This window comes from Odontesthes bonariensis, chromosome 19, assembly GCF_027942865.1.
Source record: "Odontesthes bonariensis isolate fOdoBon6 chromosome 19, fOdoBon6.hap1, whole genome shotgun sequence".
NCBI lineage: Eukaryota > Metazoa > Chordata > Actinopteri > Atheriniformes > Atherinopsidae > Odontesthes > Odontesthes bonariensis.
Genome location: NC_134524.1, coordinates 12,894,481 through 12,912,156, shown reverse-complemented (window position 1 = coordinate 12,912,156; position 17,676 = coordinate 12,894,481). Strand labels below are relative to the sequence as shown.

The 17,676-nt window shown below is 37.0% G+C and overlaps 1 protein-coding gene across 30 annotated transcripts in view; it reads right to left on the bottom strand.

Annotated features, from left to right (window-relative positions):
• Positions 1–17,676, bottom strand: part of LOC142369208 (receptor-type tyrosine-protein phosphatase delta) — a 377,816-nt gene that overhangs the window by 177,499 nt on the left and 182,641 nt on the right. For all 30 annotated transcript variants that reach the window (XM_075451481.1, XM_075451493.1, XM_075451486.1 and 27 more), the window contains one exon: positions 7,708–7,755. The gene's annotated coding sequence lies outside the window, so the exon portion shown is untranslated. The remainder of the gene's footprint in view (positions 1–7,707; positions 7,756–17,676) is intronic.

Sequence of the window (17,676 nt, the reverse complement as noted above, 5' to 3'; positions counted from 1 at the left end):
TGAAAGCAGATGAAGTAATAAGACTGCCAGGGGCTTTGTTACATGTCCTTAAGCTTTCTGATGGGGTCAACTTAATTTTGTGACTTAAATGCTGAGGGTTTGCGTGTGCAGACAATCCGACATTGTTTGAGAGATCTAATTCAGACTCTCATATTTCACAGACTGCAACATCTGGGGGATTACAGTGTCTCAAGCCAGAGGCAGTTTGATAATCGGTTGTCATTTTTAGAGTTGTATGGTCTTTCCAGCTTTTGGGCGATTTCTAAAGGTCTTTGGTTCACTCAAATGTGTGAGATTAGTAGGCTGCACTCCTTTCAATAACTTTTTCAATGTTGGTTTGGTTCTGATATTTGCCTATAGGCTTGTGTGGTAAAACTCTGATCATTTTGAATTTTCACAATTGACAGGAAGTGGAGCTATGCTTTATTGCCCAATACTACTCAACAAGGAATATTGCTCACTTGAAACCTGAAACTAGTTTTGCTGAGGTGGTAAAACACTGTGTGTGCATTTCCTCGATGCAGGTAGAACTTTCTATTTAAGATGTGTTTTTCACACTCCATTAGTAGTAAATGGTTATTTTGTTAGTACTTTCACATTCTTAAATGTAAATGCAGCCTTACAAACAGGTCACTTCCACATATACAGGAAGCAATTGCCATCTCAACCTCCTGAGAAAGCACAAACTAAGCACACTGTTTGTAAGCAGCAATCAATAATTTGGAGCAAGAGGAATGAGGTTTTGACTCAGTGACTGAGAGACGACATCAATACAAAACGTTCAACCTAAACAAGTCGGAAAACACCTTCAGTTCTTGCACTGTGTCCCATTGATTTCTATTCAGCTCAACACAGATTCTGCAGCATTTAGGCATTTAATTCCCTTTCAAGGAAAGTCATTACACAGTGGAGCATTTAATTAAGCAATCACAGTGGTGCAATCTGAATGATTCAGTGTCTAAATATGGGCCAAGTTGGCATCTGTGTGCCTTTCCCGTTCCTAACAAAGCTGATTCCAAAATGTAAGATTTACGGAAAAATCAAATGCTTGACAATGACATGTTCTTCATGAGCTATTAGAATGCATAGCATTTCAACACATGTAAAGCACAGACGAGCAAGAAAACAGTCAATATAATCTACCTCTTAATTCAGTGTCTGAAAATTATTTTATTTATTTTATTTTTAAAATCAAAGAAGCGTTCTCACCTCTCCATGCCTCTGTGAACAGGGAGACAGTTTATGGCGTCTGGATGTGCCCTGTGTGCACCTGGATTGCCTTGTCCCGAATGAGATCAGCTTTAGTGACATCAAAATTCATATAAATGTTTATAGTTGGCCAGTCAGCTTTGCTTGTTGTGGTTTTTATAATGAACTTTGGATAATAGGAAATAAAATCCTTTAGGTGTTGATTGCATTGCTATACTGTATCGGGCTGTTTACGAAAAAAGAAATATCACAAACCATAAAACGGTATTTTTTTTACTACGTAATTCATACATTGAAAAACCTGTTCCAAAACTAGTTGCTTTTGACAGATAATCAGATAATAGGCACTTAAACGTGTTTGTGGCTGAAAGTAGGTGACAAAACAATCTCTATACATGTATAGTCCTAGAGTAAATTCCAAAATGCTTATAAATGTATGTTTTTGGTCAATGGAAAGTTAATTTTATGGCAGGTTTGCTTTTGATGTTGCAGAATATCTAACAGATGTTGCTGCGTTACTCTCCACCCCCTTTCTGTAGTCAGCAGATGTTATAAAGACTGGCAGCCACATGTATGGTTTGTTTGCACAGTATGTTGGTCTGTCAAAGCAATTTATTCTTGATTTGAGGGGGGTTTAAAGCACTTTGTTACAATTTCATAAGAGGAAAAGTATTCAATCTTTTTTGTCATGAATAATCACTGTTAAGGTAAGGTAGACTGTTGATTGATTGAGAGTTAGAATATTGACAGCTTTCTCATGTCTGTGTTAAAATGTAGTCAAAATTGGTTAACTTGCTTTCTATGAAAGCAGGAAACATGAAGAAACAGCTAAAATAGCTCAGTCCAGAGGTAACAAAAAAATCAATCGACAGCACTGGCACATTCATTGCTTATAAATTATCACCTTGTATCCAGCTGGGACTATTTGCCACCATCTGAGACACCATAGTCTCTTTGCCAAGAGGTAGCAAATTGTCAGTTTTAAATTCCACCTTCATTAACACAAACAAGACCGTGTGATCTCACATGAATATGGTAAATTACCACAACCTACTGACATCATATTATATGGTGAAAACACGTGTTAAAAACATGTGGTGGCACAATGGAAAACAACAAGCTTCTCTTCCATTATCTTAGTTACTGGGTTGATGAGCTCCATTAAATTATAAGATATATGGCATCATTTCTTTCACAAGATTTCATAATTTTTGTTTATGATGAGCGAGTTTGGGATTCCTAAACCATGACACTTTTATAAATCTGACCAGGTGCAAAAATCCAGAATGCTGCACAAGTTGGTAAACATAAAGAACAACACTGACCATCCTCTTCATAACATCATGGTGAAACAACGAAGTGTGATCAGTTTAAGGCTTCTTCAAAGATGCCCTTCCTACCAGCAGCAATAACTGTTTATAATGAAAGCTTGTAATGATTTTTTCAACAAAAAAAAAAAAGAAATAAGTGCAACAATATAATTTCCCTTTGGGATAAATAAAGTACTTTTTTAATTTCCAGTTTCTAGATGATTTTGGTGCATCGACCATCAAACTATAGACGGAAATTAAAGTAGCTCTAAAAACACTTATTAATAAAAGTCTGCTGGTTGAACCTTTCTCATACCTCTGCCTGTGGATTCTTATCTCGATGCCACTTGAATCCTTGTGTCAACCACAGCAAAAATGAGAACTGACTTTCCATGGGCACAGTTTTAAAAGCAACAGTCAGCCAACTGCAACACATTGCCAGCCCCCACCACTTAATTTTGTTTTAAATAAATGATATATGTCTGATTAAGTTGTTATGTTTACTCTGCTTTAACTGTTAATGTAGCAACTAGAGATCTTGTTTCTAAGTAAGCTAACAACAGATGTACCTTGTTTGTGGAATATTTGTGAATACTTCCTTAAATTAAAAACCAGGATTCAATTAAAAGCTGGGCCTCTTATAATTGCTGGTGGAAGGGCCGACACAAACATATACAGGTCAGCCTCCAATACGAGCTGACAAGAAAGAGGAAAAGGGGAAAATATAGAGTTGTTACATATGATCATGTGAGGGCGCAGTTTGATAAATTAATTCTGAACCATTTTGGATCAGTTTGATAAGCTGCTGCATATGATATGCTTTATGCTTATGCTTTCAGAATAAGAGCCTTACTAAGAGCAGAAGTGTTTCCAAACAAAAAAAAAACAACTTTTACTTGGATTTTACTTGGGGATTTTACTTGGATACAGAGAAGAAGTGTTAAACGTGTAGTAGCAGCTTTTCAAGCTAGTTGTTAGCCCTATTTGCTGCTATTGTTTATCCAGCTTTCTGGCATGCCGTGTGCTCAGTCTGGTAATCCATCACAAAAGTAAAACTTGTAGAAATTATCATATTTTTGACCAACTCACATATGAACACAGATATGTGAAAATGAGGGGCAAGTGTTTATTCGAACCATTCAAGCTTTTGTTTGACACATGAGTCATTGTAGAAAAATATGACAAGACATACCAATGACAAAAGGAAAATAGATAACTAAGTTAAAGGTAGGGTAGGAGATCCTGGATTTTGAGTCCAGCGAAGCTGCATTTTGAAAATACACCGGTAAAAAGTCCCAACCCTTTTCTTCACTTTCCCCCCGAAGCCACGCCTCTAGAGTACATGAACGCGCACGAGCACGAAGGTGCACGAGCGCTGTTCTGACAGCAAGCATCGATCGTTGCCATATTTAGTATTTAGTATATGCTAACTATACGTTTAATAATGCTAGGTGCTAGCCAAGCTGGCTCTAGTTTAGCTTCCTGCCAAGCTTCGTTCACGGAGCAGGGTACGCGCACAGGGGGAAGGAGGGGGAGGGAGGAGCAGATTGCAGTTTGATAGATGGCATCAGAATCCAATCATTGTTCAGTATGATTGGATAGTGTTTTTCCTAGATTGTACATTCTAGAGGCCACTAAAACTTTTCATATTTGTGTCAAAACTTTTAATTAATTGGTTACAATGGGGGTATGAAGAGTATTTCAAGCAATATGTAAAAAAATGTTCCAGAAAAAGATCCCCTACCCCACCTTTAAGTAAAAAAAAAAGAAAAAGAAATATTTATTTAAAGAAATATAGTATCAAATTTAGTTGAATATGGACAGAGCCAGGCTAACTATTTCCTCTGGCTTCTAAACTTCATATATACACCATAACTTAAAATTAGGTTAGCTTAGGTCAGGTTATTAGTAGGCCTGGGCAACGATTAAAATTTTTAATCTAATTAATCACATGATTTCCCTGATTAATCACGATTAATCGCATTTGTACACATAATCCAAATAACATTTGTTGTGCAAACACACTTTTAACATCAGCATTTTTATGTAGTTTTTATGTAGAAGCCTTGCTCCACTGCTTGCTGGTATCAATTGTGTGTTTTGCCTTGAAGTGATATTTTAGACTGGAACTACTATGGTGATAAGACAATTCAACTTGGCTGTAAATGCAGGAGTTTTTTTTAAAATTTATTTTGAAATATGTGCTTTTATGTTGAAACAAGTAAAACAGGAAGTAGCGCTTCACACCGTGAGCTTCACACCGTGAGCTTCACACCAAGACCGAGGAGCACCTGTAACGGTGATGTTACCTGCTTGTTTATTTTTATTTTATTACTCCATGCTTCGTGGTGTTTGCTGTAACTGTGTGAATGTGATGCATTCAACAGACTTTTTGCAATAATAAAAACTGCCTTACTGCATGATAAAATATTTATGGGTGTTAAATAATTAACAAGTTAACGCGATAATAACGCGTTAACGCGCCTAGCCCTAGTTATTAGGTGTTTTTCATGCTGTTTAGTTTGAAGTTATCACTCAAATTTATGCACAAATGTACTGAAAGCTTTTGTGACTTTAGTTTCTATCCCAAACAGAAAACTCATTTTCTAATGATGTCTGGTGCTTTTGCATTTCAAAGACAATGTTTTGTTTTTTTCCCTCCCAAACTTGAACTCTGACATTCTAAACTCAGACTACACATGTTAATCAAAGTCAAAGCTTAATCCAGGACTGATAAGATGCTCTATTTAACAAGCTCGTCTTTAGCAGGGGGCTCGATCAGGTGAAATGAAGAGGAACTGATTGCTTGTGGTGATTGTGCTGATTACATTTTAAATTTAAAACTTTCTCCCAAGTACTTGGTCCTGAACAGTTTTGCACACCATGACATAGCAAGTTTAGAAAATATAATTGTCCTTCATTTAAGAATTGCATGGATACCAGCTTTTTTCTTGTAATGACAGTGAAGTTAAAGAAATGTGCATTTGTACTGTAATATTTTAGCTTGACCATCTCCGTAGCCATACTATTGGTAAATTGTCTGAAATAACACTGAATAACCAAGATCCAAAAGTTGAAAGTGAGTCAAACCTCTTGCCTGAGAAAAGCAATTTTTACATGATACTGTTTATGTAAGGCATCAGCTGCATTAATAATAAACATGTTTTTGAAAGTTTAAAAAAAACAATAATGTTTTGCAGGAGAGAGAGTTAAACTTCCCTGACTTTCTTATTCCGACTGCAGAGAGAATCTACAATGACTGGGATCCATTACACAATTTACAATTTACCCCCCACTCAAAGTATTATGGATGCCTGTGCTACAACTGTCATATAAATGACATACAACAATTTATACTGGAAGACATTTACATAAAATATGGCATAATGGCAGAGGAAGTAATTTGTGGCTGTGTCCATCCTCTTTTGAGGATGGCAGATCATTTAATGTGTATAAAATCAGTTACAAACTGCAATTCAAAATCAGACTGGATTAAGAAGGGAAATATTAAAATGTGTGAGAACTCAAATCCTTACTGTTTACTCATGATATTCATTGTATTTGATGCAGATCTTCTCTACATTCAGTAGAATCACTGTGTATAAGCATGAGAAATGTGCTAACGCAAGATCACAAGAGGGCTGCGACTAATATGAGCTATCAAACCAATTTGAAACCTATTTCAGGAGAAGATACGGAAGACTCACGGATCCTTTTGCAAAAACCCATCAAGCTCTCTGAACTTTTGCATCCTGGTGACTTCAATATCATGGCGGAGGTATCAATTTTATTCTGGAAAATCACTCTTTATTTCTATTTTCTTTTTACATAATATGCTTCTTTTGCATTCCATTATCGAGAAACTCGTGTTGGCTTGAAACCATATATATCACAGCTGACATCAAACTGTGTGATACTGATATGAAAAGTTAACTTGGAGCAGGAATTTTCTTAAACAATCTGTAGCTCAAGCCTGAGCCAAGCCAAACCTCGCTACTACCCGAATGCTTACATCTCGAGAAGAGATGTTAAGAGCATTCCTTGTCATTCTTAGATTACTTTTGCTAAGTTGTTAAAGATGAAATGAAATAATAGCACAAGCTTTTTAAATCAAAAGACACTGCAAATTCACATACTTTTCTATTTCTATATCAAACCTCTGTTCCATCGGTTGTGTGGTTTAAGCGATCTCTTCACTGTCTGTACTCGTCTAGTTTTGCAAGTAAAGATCTGGGAAAACTTCCAAAGCTCTTGCTGTTAAGTTAAATAAAATGATCTTTGTTTCAGCATGAACAACATTCATATGTCAGGTTGCTGTACATGAGCTGCTGAGGTCACAGCACAGGAATGAAGCTTTTCAGTAGTGAAATGTTTTAGTTTATTTAAACTCCTTTTATTTTTCCCCCATAGCAGCAGTTTGATTCAAAATACTGTATCAACAACTTAAAGTAACTTTAATCACCTTAATATCTGAACTGAGAAGGCAACAGATGTTGTCTTTATGCTTAAATAAAAATAGCATTATAAGTTTAAGTAAATGCAGCATGTGTACAATACTGTATGTAAAGTATAAAGCAAGTTTGCCAAAATGTCTCAGTGGAAAATTCATAAATTGAGAAAGAATATGGGGCTCAATACCCTTAAAGTCTCTACAGGATGATTATTGTAAAAAGGGTTAAAACTATAAGAATGTATCAATGTAAAAGCTTGGCTTTATAAGGGTGATGTATTTGTTACTTTTGCAGCTGTACTGTTCATATTGATAATTTTTTTGTCCACATAATAGCATATGGTGTATCAGTGGCATATTCATAGAATGAGCCAAACAGACTGCAAGTCTCAGTTACGATCAATCATTTTAGAATAAAAATGTTTAATGATTGTTGAATTAATATTATAATATAATAAACCCTTAAACTGAAGAAAATAATATATATATATATATATATATCATAAAGTTCTGTAAGTCATTTTATGATGGTAAATGTGTAAAAAAGTGTGAAAATGAAAGAAAAGTAAAACCAGTGAAGTCATCCAAGCTTGAAAATATTTCTAAATGTCAATTCCATCTTAATTTACCTCTCCTTTGCTCCACAAATGAATGAATGAGATATAATATCATAATAAAACTAAATGCCTCTTAATATCAACCACACAGATGAGAGCAAAATCCTCAAGAGAGGCTTACCTTGAGGTTGAAGGTGTGAAAGTCATGGAACATTCTCTCTCCTGAGACCTGTGACAGAGTGAAGGAGGGATGAGACGTCAGTCATGATTAAGCCACAGTGCAATTACAGAGAAACTCCTTCGACAGTGATTGATCAATGAGGAACTCCTTTAATGAAGACAAGGACTTCAGGGCTCCCAGGAGCAAAGTAGGAAAAGTAAGAGGAGGGAATAGTGTCCCAGATTTCTAAAGCACAAAGAAGATCATCCTGTCAGCAGCAGTGCTGTAGCAGTGATGGACATATAATATGTGCATGTGTTTGGCTAACTCCATACAGTTAAAACAGCACCCTATTGAATTACTGCAAGAGTATTAAAAGTTAGAAGATGAATATCCATCAAGACCACACTTTCCCAATCATTAATATGATCAAAACTAGTGACATGAAAGAAGACACTAGGTAGAACCATCAAAGAAAATTGAAAAAATAACAGCTAAGAAATAAACAATTTATGTTTAAACATGTGAAATTGTTTCTGCAAACTTCATGAGAAAGGAAATTCACTCCACCATAGTCCTCAAAGACGAATCTGTGGTGGTGAGAGCAAACTAATGCAAAAGGTCATCCTGTTTAAAAAAAATAAAATAAAAAATAGATAATCCACATTCTGCAATTGCGATAATGGCAATACACAAATTCCATAATAAAATTGCTATATATATCTTATTCTTTACGATAATATTTTGCATGGGTGCATGAGTGAGTTGTTTCCCCATGTGTACAATGTAATTAAAAGTTGGCAATATGGTTCTTTATGGAAATAAATACTGTTTACGTTTAACATTAACTCTAATTGTATGCAATTATGCCTCATTGGTTTAATTTTATTTCATGAATTTATAACTTTTTGAAAGTACAGGATGATAAAATACAGTGGAATACAAAGATGCTTAGAATAAAACTTCTCTGCATGCTGGCAAGGCTTTTATTGTGTGTTTAATTGGTGATTGTACTCATTGTGCTATTTGCTGTCATTGTTTGGCCACACTGATACTAGACAAAATAGTTATCAAAGGACATATGGAAGAGTTTAAGATGAAAGCTACTGGGAATTGAAGTGAAAACTGATTCTTGAGTGAATAAAGGCATGGCGTGACTTGTAAAAAGAGAAATGAAATGGGCACAAAGCCACAATGCTTCTGGAAGAATGTTATACAGATTAAACAAAATTGGAGAATTAGTAAATCACACCAGTTTCATGTTCACAACTGCAAAATATAACCTTTCAAAGGAAAATACACACTATCCCACTGTGAAGTGTTGAGAAGATGCAGCTGTGAATATCGAGTTGTTTCGCTACATCTGGCATAAGGTTGAATCTGTGCAGATAACTATGAAATCAGAAGATTATAAAAGCATTCTGGAGCGAAACATACTGTCCTGAGCCAAACGGCTCGTTCAGTAGCAGGGCATGTCTCCTCCAAAATGATGACCCGAAAACATAAATCTGAAAACGTCCAGGAAGGGATAACAGAAAAACATTGAACCAGTCTGTGGTGAACTGCTTTGAGTCCACTCTTAATCCAATTGAACATTGATGAAAGGAGCTGAAACTCACAGTTGAGAGATGGTGACTTTAGAGAGCTGGAGCAGCTTAATGGGCTAAGCCACCAGCTGAGAAGTATCAAAGTGTCATTAATAGCTACAAAGAGTGGTTGATTGCAGTGATTGCCACATAAGGGTGTGCTACAAAGTGTTAGTGTAAGGGTTTGCCATTTGGATTAGTTGTTGTATATAAATAAGTAATATATTACAATTTATCATTACATAGAAAATCAAGGCAACCCATCTGTTCTTTTGTATACAGGAAGGAGAGTCGTGGATGTTCGCAAAACAAATGCTCAAGTTTTTAGCGAAAGCACCAAAACTATACAAGACAAGCAATTCTTCGGAAAATACTAATGTGTGCATCATTATGTCTTGACAAAAGTGGGTTACTGACAGATGGCTGACAACCAATCATTAGGCACACATCCCTGCTTTTGGATACTGATGCTCTGTGGTGCTTTTAACTCAGTTACACAAAACAGGCTAAGCACAAGGGGCACTTAAATATGACTGCCTATGTTGGTCCGTCACAGCCTCATTGTTAAAACACCAGAGTAAAAGGAAATCAATCAGGCCCCTGAGGCAGACGCTTCAAATGCCACGGTGTTGAAATTCATTTTGTGATTTAGCCCTGTAATACACTCCCTCTAAAAATCTGGACTGCCTTGTAGTATGACCTACCATAAGTAGGGACATATTTGCTTTCTGTTCAATTCATGCCATATACGCGGGTGAGTGGGGCACTTGGCAACAGCCAGCCCTTCAAGCAAAACATCTGACTGGTTGCTTCCCTTTTTTGCCCAACTTCACAGTAGACACACGCTCGGCATGTGCATACATCTGCAAAAAAAGGCATCCCATAAGCAGAAAAAAAAAAAAAAAAGAAGGTAGCTATTTTTGCTGGCAAAATAACAGAAAACCGGTCAAATTTGACATTGTGTTTCATTTGGGTTGCTAATAAACAAGCAGCTCCTATCGTGTCATATTGTAGATATCAAAAGGAACAGGTTCTCGTTGCATGATATTCTATTAAAACAATGTTTGTAGAGTACACTATTTAAAGGTATACAAGGTAGGATTGGTTATCGGCAGTATAGCGATCTCTACTGGTCAACCTGAAATTCTACACTGTCGTAAAAATGCCCACCTTCCTCCCCCTCCCCCTATAGGTGGCCTAGACTTCGTCTTGCCCGGTGTTGAAGTCACATGAAAGTGCTTGTAGCTAGGGGAAAAAAAACATTTTCTACTTTTCCATGTAAACAACTTTGTATACTTTACCAAAGTTTTTCCGATATTGGCTGAACATCAGCTGAGTTACTGAGTTATCCCGAATAGCTTAGTACAAGTGCTAACGGACCCTGGCAGTATCTCCACAATTACCACACTAAAATCACATGCCATGACACCAAACTTCTACAGTAGTACAAATATGGTCTGTACTCACAAAACGATGCATTTGGAAGTTTGCACATAGTCCAGGAGTTTATTATTATCAACACGAGCCTAATAGCTTCTCTGCTGCTAAAGCTGCATCGACGTCACTTCCTTGATCTGGGAGCTTCAATGTAAGATGAGGGTTGATCTACTACTGTAGACAACAAAGTATATGCTATATTCTACATGAATTTTTATGAATTTCTATGTTGTAGAGTTGTGAATTTATTTTATCAATGGAGAAATTGAGCAGCCTTGCTTTGTTGTCTACAGTAGCAGATCAACCCGCATCTTACATTGAAGCTCCCAGATCAAGGAAGTGACGTCGATGCAGCTTTAGCAGCAGAGAAGCTATCAGGCTTGTGTTGATAACAATAAACTCCTGGACTATGTACAAACTTCCAAATGCATCGTTTTGTGAGTACAGACCATATTTGTACTACTGTATAAGTTTGGTGTCATGGCATGTGATTTTAGTGTGGTAATTTTGGAGATACTGCCAGGGTCCGTTAGCGCTTGTACTAAGCTATTCGGGATAACTCAGTAACTCAGCTGATGTTCAGCAGATATCGGAAAAACTTCGGGTGGGCTACTTGGCTGGATGTCACGGTTCAAATGACCCTAAGGTGAATCTACTCCGAACCATCACTTTAAGTCGTCGGTTCTCGGTGTCTTCCTCGGTGGCTCAGCCATGACCCAAACGCTTTCACCGCTTGCAAATGACTGCTAATAAGCTACAAAACTACAACTAGCATACAGTACCTAGCTAAGGGCCGTAAACACAAACGACTCTTCTCGCGCATCGCGAGACTTCAGAAGCGGGTCGCTCCTGCAGAAGTTACATATGGGATTCTCAGCATACAGACCCGTGTTGGGAGCGAGACAGGCTTCATCCGCTTACTATTGACTTGTTTAACCATTGGTAAACTCCTGAAGGCTATAATTTTAGGTGAAAATGCTACCTAGTGCCCCTTTAAGAACTGACAACTCGTCAAATCAGCCGTGAACTGTTTAAAAAAGACCAAGCCAATACAAATTCATACACAAGCACAGATTAGACAAATAATCTTTTTTTTAAGGAAGAATTTGATGATTAGGGTATTGCTTGATGAATTGACAATCCAAAGATTCTTTGATTACAAAGAAAGGACATTAATCATATTCCATTTTGATCTACCGCATTTAATTTTTTCATGTCTTATTGTTTAGATCCTTTTATCCAGTTATTTAAGATAGTTTTTGTTATTCTTTGACATTTTATTTTATGTTCTGTGTTATAAGTTCTGATTCGATTTTCATGTCTAGTATGACCTACAAAGCTCTAGTTTTTAATTCACTTATCAGTCATTCTTGAAAGAACATTGAAATTTTGATTTACATGTAAGACTGTTGGAGCTTAGTGATTCATGGCACAGCTGTAAGTTCATATTGAATCGAATAAGATTAGCTCAAACATTATAGTCTGTATCTTTAATCTCTTTGCTTGGCTTTGTCAAGATTTCCGAGCTCAAAGTAACAGAAGTGGGAAAGTCAAACAACCCCACAGTCTAAGGTGTTGTGTAGTGCTACTTTCCCAATACTCCTCTGTATCATATACTGAAACATGTTGGATTTTCGAAAAATTTTACTTGTCTTTTGAACAAAGTGTTTGCTCTTTTTTCTTTTAATGACTTAACTCTTGGATCCTCACTACAGCTTTTGTGAGCAACAGCTGCTATATCCACTTTTTTTTTTGTTTGCTGTGCACTCTGGTTCCCATAGAAACCAAGTCCAGTCACCCAATAGTAGCGAGGGTGCAACATCTCTGTAAGTGTCTTTAAGTGGATGGATTATAATGGATTCTGTTGTACAAGCAGACTCTGAACATAATTGCAAGTAATCAGCACTTAGTGTGTTATGCAGTAAGGGGCTGCCACATGTAGATGTTCCGTATCAAGTGATTTTTGAAGACCTGTGAACATTTGGTGCCACGGAGAAGTGGAACCAGAAACAAAAGCAGTAGCAAAAGTGCATGTTATGATTGTGTAACTCTAAACACATTATTTGTCTGGTTATAGCTGTGCCTGCATACTACTCCAACGTTTGAAATGACATACATATCAGACCACAGACCATTTCCTTGCATGATTTTGGACAGTTAGCCGTTTAGTCGCCTATGGTGGCATGCATTAGATGCAGAAATTCTCTTTAAACACTAAATGTACTTGGAGTACACTGAAAAACAGCTGAGGACTATAATAGCTTGAGTTGGCCTGAAGATTTTTCAATAAAATAAAATTTAAGATACCATAAATTCCAGACCAAGCCGTTACTTTTTTTCCCAGGCTTTGAGCACTGCGGCTCATAATACTTAACATATACTGCGGCTAATGTGTTTTTTTCTTTTTTTTTTTTTCATGCCGCCAAAAACATTTTGCCTCATAACATTAGACCAACAAAATTAAAGAATAGTTCACAGTGGTCAAGTTCTGAGGCTGTTCAATTCGAACACTGAATAAGATGACTTAGATGGTTTTGGTGCGCAGGAGGAAGATGAAGCAATAAGATGAAGAAGGCGATCAAAGACTTTTCCTGGTAGGTAATTGTCTTTTTTTTTTTTTTTACCAGCCATGTTACAGATACTTTTCGAAAAAAAAAGCATTTACAGATAGGTATTTAAGTAAAAACCATCGTTGTTACAGGCACTGTTCGGGAAAAAAAGCATTTGCTGTAAGTATTTGCTTATGTTACCGTATGCATTTAATTAAAAGTTTAAAAATGCTCACATGTAACATCTTTCTGTGTAAATATCTCATATTACAATGTGGAAACCTGCAGTTTATAATCCAGTGTGGCCTATACAAGAACAAAATGGATTTTCTTTTTAAAATTAGAGGGTGCGGCTTATATTCAGGTGCGCTCTATAGTCCGGAATTTACAGTAACCTTTAATCAAAAAGACATATAAGATAATGTACTACACTTACTACAATGGATATTCTGCAATTTTGGTCATACGTAAATAAACACACATCCACGTTGCAGCATTTTCTAGTACACTAATAAGAAATCACGTGTAGAAGACATTTAAGTGTCGGCCACAATGGTGAAATAAGTTACTGCTGAAAATGTGCTCATACACGTTCAAAGTGTGATGCTATCAGTTCATAACATAATGGAAAATGCAATTAAAATGTTCATACCATGGAATAATCTCAGCCCTGGGCATTGAGTGGAAACACATTAAACCTTTCTTAGCTTATTTTATTGATCCTCCTCATCATGGACCTCCATATAGTGGTAGCTTCCTTTTACAAACAAAAGTTCTTACAAATATGGATTTTAATTAAATTGTTTCCTCAGCCTAAAAAAAGAAAACACTGTCATTTTCAGCTGATAATGGATTTGAGTTTCAATTCTAGAATTCATCTTTGTCTTTCTACCAATCTCTTCATTACACTGAGTATAGAGTGAATTTAATGATTTGATGGTAACAGTGAAATGGGTACTTGGGAGCTTCAACAGCTGAAAAGAGCAACCATTTGGCCAGCAGACTTGCTTGCCTCAGCACTTACAGGCACACGTTTAAATGTTCGGCTTTCACCCGTAAATGGCCCACATGAGGGACGCCTGAAGGGGGTGAGGGGGTAGATTGATGCTGTTCCTAGGGAATTGAATGGTCATTCATCACATTAATGAGTCGTGTCACTTTATTTACAAAGAAAGGGACTTTTTTTCCCCCCTTCCCTACTGTCGTGATGCGGCATTTTGTTAATGTTGGCTGAAGTTTAGTGAGAAAAAAGCAATGTGAGGTTTAATCTGCAGGAGTCCAGGTAGCCGGCCAAGTGGAGCCGATTATAGCTGAATTCTGTTAGCTTGTATTCAGATTTCTGCAGGTCCAAATATGGCTTGGTTTTTTGAGATGCTTAAAAGGGGCAATTTGGACTCTGAATCACCTGTGGTTATTTTCATTTGGGCAAGTTTTGGGCCAAAGGCGGCCCATTCATCACACTTGCAGCAGTGTGTGCAACCAGCTGTGCTAGATTTAAGGTCATTTTCAGGCCAAATCAAAGTTTGGTTTTAGGACAATATGTTATTTAATCTCAGACACATTAATTCAGGGAGAAAAAGAAAACGTGATTGAAGTTTTGTAATTTAGAAAATGTATTTTAGTTGTCATCCATCGTTTCAACATTACTTTTTCATTAAACCATACCTCTTTTAACAACTGAGGATGATGACTTAGGATTTCTATCTTTGGTATTGGGCACTTTAATTAAGACTGTTATTGCTCTTCTCTCATTTCTCTCTAGAGCATCAAAAATAAATAAGTGCAACAAATCATCACTCCCCACTCAACACTATGGAAGTCTTTCAGAGGAGGTTAGGTGACATTCACAACAGCACAGTGTAGGTGGCTTGTAAGACACAATACTACCGGGCCAGCAGCCACGTTGTTGAAATGCAGCAAGGTTTTTGGCTCAGAACTTCAAGTCCCAGGCTATAAGTAGGTGATGGCTTTAGAATGGCCTGAGCCCACAGATTGGCAAGTAATTGGTTTACATATGTTATGATTCTGTGAATTGAGTCAGTGAATTCTGGAAGCCTGTTAGCTGAAGGACTATAATTGCCTCTGACAGAAATGGCTGATATTTATAGACTTCCAGTAACCAGTAGATACCCAGATAACAGACTCGAAACTTTCTGTCTTGTGTACTAGATATTGAGTGAAGATAAGTCTTCTAAAAGATAATAAAAAAAAGGAAAAAAGAAAACTTTTGGCTTGTCACCAGACGAGCAATTTCACTGATGAAACATCACATTGGTCATTATATTGAATTTCCTGGATCGTCAGATGGAATAAGTCTCTAATTTTCAATACTGTTTCCTCTGTTCTCCACATCCCTTTACTGTTTAACAGCCTTGTTTTCATGAAGACAATGGCATTTACCCAGAATAACAACACTCTTGACTCCACTGATACATATTACATGTTCAGAATTTGTATAACTTAAAGTAACTAACTCATCTTAAAGTTCATAATAACAGTTGGTAAACGTTACACACAGTATTAACATCTCACTGTGAAACAGCAAGGGGTAAAAACACTGATGTTAGATCCTATTACAATCTGTGAATAAAAGTTCAGTATATCAGGAATCGACAATGAAACAGCTTGCTGCTCGAAGCGGTGTGCTGCTGCTGTAAAGAGTCAAATCCAAAAAGTCTTGGAGACTCCATCCCAGCTACAGTTTATATAATGTTTATGTAATGATATCACTGGCTTCCTCGCATGCTTGAGGTACCTTCTGAAAGGTCTTGGAACTGTATGCCATTTTTCTTTGCCTGGGAAATCCAAATCTGTGATATTACCATTTCAGGGGTGAATGGATTTAAAGCATGATGGACTGATAAATCTCAGGACAGGATGAAATAGATGAATCTCAAGTTATTTACCCTTTTTAATTGGAAATGTCTGTCACAGAGCAGCAAGCCGAGTCCTATCCCAAGCTATTATCTGCCTCCCTTGATTATTCAAAGGTACTTTATGGAGAGTGATGTGCTGAGTGCCAGCAATGGCGATTTATAGAATTTACTCCTGTTGGATTGTATAAGCTTAAAAGTATAAATGCTGAGGGTTTAAAAAAAACCTTACAATAGGAGAAGTTGTTAATCACAATAGTTAATTTACTGTTTCAGAAATTCATAGATGATTGACACTATTTTGCTGACAAAACTCCAAACAATTTAACTTACTGTCAAGCTAAACTCTAAAATTTGAAAAGCCCTTGAAACTTAATAGTTAATCTGTCATTAGTTGAGCGTCACACTTTTATGACTAACTACAAAGAGCTTCTATCACCAACAATGATCAGCTTATTTTAATATGATGTAAAAAAGTCCTTATTTGAGCAATACCTTAAGGTTAAATGCATAATTGCACCCCAGCATCATGACAGTAGGTGCTACCTGCATTGTGCTTTCATTCCATGGCTGTCATTCTTGTTGCACTGCCTGTCTGTGCTCCAGTGTGACACTGCAGAGCCACAGAATGAGCTCTGTTAAAAGATATCTTGACACCACTGGGACACTGGCAGCCCAGCTGATGATGTCACACTGTGACAGTGGTGACTTGCTTATTTCAGCTCAAAACTGGTGGCTGTGGATTGTGCAGGGACAGTGTATCTATGTGGGGGGCTTGTGTACAGGGTATGAATGTGGGAACTAAAATGAGATCCAAATTAGGGATGTCCCGATCTGATCATGTGATCGGAAATCGGGGCCGATAACGTGGTTTCTGACTGGATCGGTATGGGCCGTTTCATCCCGAACAGGGATCGAATATGTAGCCTATCTATATATGTATATTTATTCTCTCTCTTTTTTTTTTAAATCAGAACTATAATATTTCAAAACAAATGGGGAAAAAATAATAGCTTAGTATTTACTGTTATGTGGTGGTACCGTCAGACCGTCTCAACCATAGACATAATATACGTAGACGCCTCATAGACTGACGCTGCCTATTGGAGCTGACGTATCAGCGTGGCTAACATCTTGGATGGGTCTCCAATGCCCCCATTTTGCATTTATTTCGACTGAGGAAGGTGTATATCCCCAACTACAATAATCATAACTCCCTGAATTCTTATGTCTATGGTCTCAACTCCACACAGAAACAACGCATGCGGCAGAAACAACAAGCTCAAACCTGACAAGGTAGAGATGTTGGTTTTCATCAAGAAAAAAATGTGCATTTGCTTCTGTGAAGCCAGAGGAGGAGAGTAAGAATTAGGAGTGCAGTTCCGAAAAGCACATTACTGGCCTTACTTTATAACACTGTGCCACTTTTATTTGCTTATTTATTTACATGCCTGCCAGGTATTTCAAGTTGAGCTGCTGCTCGTTTTTATATTAGACATTGTTGCACTAAACTCCAAAGTGAAGAATTTGTTTATTACTTGATTA